Here is a 6,205-nt window from a genome sequence, read left to right on the forward strand (position 1 = left end):
TGTTCCTTCACAGCCCGACGCCTCTGCTGCTGAGCTGAAACTGCTAATTTCTGGGACCAGCCTTTTTTTTGGGCTCTGAACGGGGGATGGATGAATGGCTTGTCTCGCACAAATGACAAAAAGCCCCCCTCTGCCTTAATCTCCATCGCCAAAATAACCCCATCTTTTTCTCCTTTTGCTTAGTCCTTCAAAAGAACGAACAAGCCACTTTGGGCAAACTTGCCTAGTGGTCTTGAGTGGGCATCATGGATTTGGCATCAAATGCAAATCAGTTTATGCATAGACCTCCATGTTGCAACATTATTTGATATATATTTTTTTGTTCCCTTTAGTCCTCCAATGTTTTAATCTGCTTTTTATATAACACTATTTGACATGTATACATTTGACATGGCCTGTTTTTGTATGCATTGCTTAAGTACAGTCGGACACTGAAACAAATCCTTGCCCTGACATACAGATATCAGATTCATGAGAAACTACTGAACAACTTACCGTTGTACAGTACATTAAATGTGTCTCTTTTCAATATTACTCATCTGAATGCTGTTTCTTTTTAAATTAAATAATAGTTGTCATACTGAAATAAGCAGGCATCAGGTAGCGAAATCTCCATATTAGAACAAAATACTTGCTTGACATGCAAGACGGATTTATAATGCTACATAGCCATCTGGAAAACAGCATCGAGCTTACAAAGCCATTAAAAGAAAAGGTTTGAGATAAAGCATATGGATCAAGTGAAGGATTTAACTTTTTTGTTTCTGTTTTTGTTTTTCAATAGCACTTCCTGTTCTCCTAATGAAAGTTTTACTGCTGATGCTTTACTTAAATTTTCTCAGGCATTCTCTGATTCTCTGATTCTTCTTGCATTTAAGTGTGGAGAAAATCTACAGACCAAATTAATACTACTACTACTAATAATAATAATAATTATAATAATTATATGTATATCTATCTATCTATCTATCTATCTATCTATCTATCTATCTATCTATCTATCTATCTATCTATCTATCTATCTATCTATCTATCTATCTATCTATCTATCTATCTATATGTATATATATATATATATATATATATATATATATATATATATATATATATATATATATATATATATATATATATATATATATATTAGTTGAAATCAGAATTATTAAACCCCTGAATTATTAGCCCCCCTGTTTATTTTTTTCCCCCAATTTCTGTTTCACGGAGAGATTTTATCAACACATTTCTAAACATAATAGTTTTAATAACTAATTTCTGATAACTGATTTGTCGTTTCATCTTTGCCATGAAGACAGTACATAATATTTTACTAGATATTTTTCAAGACGCTTCTATACAGCTTAGGCAAGGCAAGTTTATTTATATAGCACATTTCATACCCAGTGACAATTCAAAGTGCTTTACATAAACAGGAATAAAAGAAACAAGTATAAGAGAAATAAAAACAAATAATAAAATAAATAATAAATAAATAAATAAGCATAAAAACAGATAAAATGTGTTATAAAAGAATGAAAAAGAAGAGAAAAACACAATAGTGCAATCTGTCAGATGTAGCACAGTACTCATACAGTAAAGGCACAGCTAAACAGATGTTTTCAGTCTTGATTTGAATGTGCTTAATGTTGGAGCACATGTGATCATTTCTGGAAGCTAATTCTAGCAGTGAGGGGCGTAGTAGCTGAAAGCCGATTCACCCTGCTTTGACTGAACTCTTGGAATTTCTAGTTTATTTGATCCTAAAGATCTGAGTGATCATTTAAAGTGACATTTAAAGGCAAGTTATTGTATAACGATGGTTTGTTCTGTTTACCATCAAAACAATATAGCTGAAAGGGGCTAATAATTTTTACCTTAAAATGTTTTTTATAAAATTAAAAACTGCTTTTATTCTAGCCGAAATAAAACAAATAAGACTTTCTCCAGAAGAAAAAATATTATCAGGCACACTGTGAACTCCTTGCTCTGTTAAACATCATTTGGGAAATATTAAAAAAAGGAAAAAAAAAATAAAAGGGGGTTTAATAATTCTGACTTCACCTTTATATCAAATAATTAACAACACAATGGCAAACATGCACCGCATAGACAAATAAATAAAAAAGTAGATTGCTGACATTCTGAATGTTTTTTGTATTTTGCATGCATTTATTTCGTTTTGCAAGTTGCAACAATATTGCATGTATTTTATTAGTATTTTTTACCACCATAAACAGACTGTCACATTTTTAGTCTCTAATAAAGTGAGATCTGAAGATGTTACGAGTGTGATCTTGATTAGTCATATATTTTCTGACACTGCTTGTTGCACGAGATTCATCAGATCATGATAGCTTGGTACAGTCTTACATTTGTTAAATATACATTGCATATTTACATTACATCCAGTCCTGCAGAAATATCTAATACACAGTTGCATAAAGATAAAATCTCTTGTACAATTATAACATCACACTACACAGACTCCAGTATCTACTTCATAAATCATACGAAACAGATGCATGAGTAACATATAACGGCATGCTTCATTTTAAAGGGCACATATTTTAACCCTGTTTCAAGATTTAATACAAGTCTTTTGTGTCTCCAGAATCTGTCTGTAACGGTTCAGCTCAATACCAATCAGATTATTTATTAGACCTTTCAGTATATTGGAATTTTCAGCTCTGAACACATTGTAGCCGTTTTTGTGGCCTGTGCCTTTAATGCTAGTTCTCCCCGCCCACCGTTCCCACATGCCTGTCAGAGTGTGCCTCAATCTCTGCCTCGGCTGCATCAGATAAACAGCACAGTGACAGACATGAAGGAAGCAGATCTCACCTAACGTTTGTGAGAAGTACTACAGTAAGAACTTTCCCAATGATTATTTGATGTATTCGTTGTAGAGTTAATTCAAGCCTTTCTGCAATGATGAGTTACATAATGTTGCTACAAAGTTAATGCATACAAGTGCAAGTGCGCGTGTTTAACTTAGCACTGTATTGGCACGGCAAACGTGACATGGTACACATTAATATCCACTGCTGTATGGATATCCGTTATGTTAATGTACAAAATAAACCTGATTTAACATCCACAAACCGAGTGTCTTCTTTTATAATTGTAGTAACATGCGGCTTTGGTGATAAAGACGGTAAAATCACTGTAATTCAGTAACATGCGCTATTTTAAAACTTGTAAAACTCATTCTTGATCACATTTGATGATGACTGATGATCACAGAGCGCTGAATAGATCTTTTAATCCCGGTTGCTTTGCGCACGTCCTGACTTGTTGATATGATTATACGTGTTACTACGGAGACATGTTAATACGGGGCTGACAATCAGTTCGGTGGGCGGGGAAACAACATTCCTACGTCACGTTGCGGTCGGCCTCAAAATGGGAGGGATTTGGATCCTATTTTAACATCAGGAAATCTCACCCCAATATGACCGTAGATACACTATAGCTATTCACAGGTCTGTCCAAACAGCTTACACAAGATGATTTTCATCACAGGTGCCCTTTAAAGCATTTGCCTGTGTGAGCAGCATTTGCACATTAGTCCATTTCAGAACATTATACACTCTCAGAAATAAAGGTACGTGAGCTGTCACTAGGGTGGTACCTTTTCAAATGGTACCCATTTGTACTTGAAAGGTCCATATTGGTACCTCAAAAGTACATATTAGCACCTAAAAATTTTAAGAGGAGCACTTTTGTACATTTTAGGTACTAATATGTACCCTTGAGGTTTTAATATGGTACAATATGATACCTTTTTGGTACAAATTTGTACCTTTTGAAAAGGTACCACCCCAGTGACAGCTCGCATACCTTTATTTCTGAGAGTGTACAATATGAGCTGAAGAATTTAAAATATATAGAGAATATATCTAATCATTAAGCATTGCAATGTATTTGCCCAATTAGTCAAACATATGCACTGTTTGTTAGCAGGTAAGATTAACTCTTCATATAAGTCTTCATATTATAACATAGTTGCTTGACATGCAAGACGGATTTATAATGGTACATAGCCATCTGGAAAACAGCATCGAGCTTACAAAGCCATTAAAAGAAAAGGTTTGAGATAAAGCATATGGATCAAGTGAAGGATTAAACTTTTTCATTTCTGTTTTTTCTTTTGACACCATAAATGGCTTGATACAGCACTTCCTGTGCTCCTAATGAAGGCTTTACTGCTGGTATATCCTCATGCATTCTCTGATAGTTCATTCTGTGTAAATGATCTGTTTCACAACGTCGACATTCAAGAAAATTTAAAGACTCGTTCTTAGTTCATGCGATGGATAAATTCCATGTAGGTGTACAGCAAGGCACTTTAGCATTGTCTAAGTGTCTAGAGTGCATCATTGAAATTTATCTTGCATTATAAGAGTTACTCAGAGTGATTATTAAATTCATTCATTCATTTTCGGCTTAGTCCCTTTATTAATCAGGGGTCATCACAGCGGAATGAACCGCCAACTTATCCAGCATATGTTTTACGCATTGGATGCCCTTCTCTCCCACACACATACAATACGGCCAATTTAGCTTATTCAGTTCACCTATAGCGCATGTGCTTGGACCGTGGGGGAAACCGGAGCACCCGGAGGAAACCCACGCCAAGACAGGGAGAACATGCAAACCCAACACAGAAATGCCAGCTGGCCCAGCTGAGGCTCGAACCAGTGACCTTGCTGTGAGGTGACAGTGCTAACCACTGAGCCACCGTGCCGCCCATGATTATTAAATTAAAATAGTGTCAGATTAGGCATTTTATTTTCCTAAAAATGATTATATGTTAAACTGTAGACAAGAAATGTGTCAGACTACGTGCTGCTTCATGACCAATCCTGTCTTTAATAATGTCTTCTAATGAGAAGGTGGACCTAGTGTTTAGCTTTAATAAACAAGAGCATAAACAAACCACAAGAATACATGTAGCCATATTTGAAGGCTGTGTATGCACCATTGGTACTTTTCACTTGCTTTATTGTCTACAATGATTGCTAAGAAGAACAAAAAACAAAAAAGCATCATCTTAAGTATCCCAAATGTTACCGGTTGAGTTTCATACTGGAGTCAGATTCATGCCTGAAGAAAAAATAAATGAATAAATAAACTGACCTGCAGCACTCAAACAATTGGGGAAGCACAATTTATTGACGGCCAAATATCTATGTTTAATGCTTTGTTTAATGTTATTGTTATCATTCCGATAACAAAATTAGGCAAAAAACTTTAAGCCAATAAATTATGTAGTATTTCTGCTGTTTGAACCACTTCCAACCCAGGCCCAATATGGAAACGTACCCCAGTTTACATTTCAGGAGAGATCAAAATATGTCCCAGGAGCTACGTTTGTTTTTGGCAATTTTTCTTTTCGCAAATCCGAAAAGAGGCCGCTGTGTACCGTTTTTCAGATCTCCAATTTCTCTCGCTAATGCCATTTGTGCTTGCTGTTCTCACATAAATCCACCAGAGGTCACTGTAGAAAGACTGACGGAGGGACTGACCGATCTCCCCAACCACCCCCTTCCCTAAACCCAACTGACAGTGTTTTCAAAAGCACAGATTGACCCGCCCACCGCCCTCCCTAAACCCAACCGATAGTGTTTTCAAAAGCAAAGATTGACCCGCCCACCGCCTTCCCTAAACCCAACCAATAGTGTTTTCAAAAGCACAGATTGACCCACCCACCGCCTTCCCTAAACTCAACCGACAGTGTTTTCAAAAGCACCGATTGAACCACCTTCTGCTTCCCAATACCCAACCGACAGTGTTTTCAAAAGCAAAGATTGACCCGCCCACCGCCTTCCCTAAACCCAACCAATAGTGTTTTCAAAAGCACAGATTGACCCACCCACCACCTTCCCTAAACCCAACCGACAGTGTTTTCAAAAGCAAAGATTGACCCACCCACCGCCTTCCCTAAACCCAACCGACAGTGTTTTCAAAAGCACCGATTGAACCACCTTCTGCTTCCCAATACCCAACCGACAGTGTTTTCAAAAGCAAAGATTGACCCACCCACCGCCTTCCCTAAACCCAACCAATAGTGTTTTCAAAAGCACAGATTGACCCACCCACCGCCTTCCCTAAACTCAACCGACAGTGTTTTCAAAAGCACCGATTGAACCACCCTCTGCTTCCCAATACCCAACCGACAGTGTTTTCAAAAGCAATCAAGAAAAAA

This window comes from Danio aesculapii, chromosome 24 (genome assembly GCF_903798145.1).
Source record: "Danio aesculapii chromosome 24, fDanAes4.1, whole genome shotgun sequence".
NCBI lineage: Eukaryota > Metazoa > Chordata > Actinopteri > Cypriniformes > Danionidae > Danio > Danio aesculapii.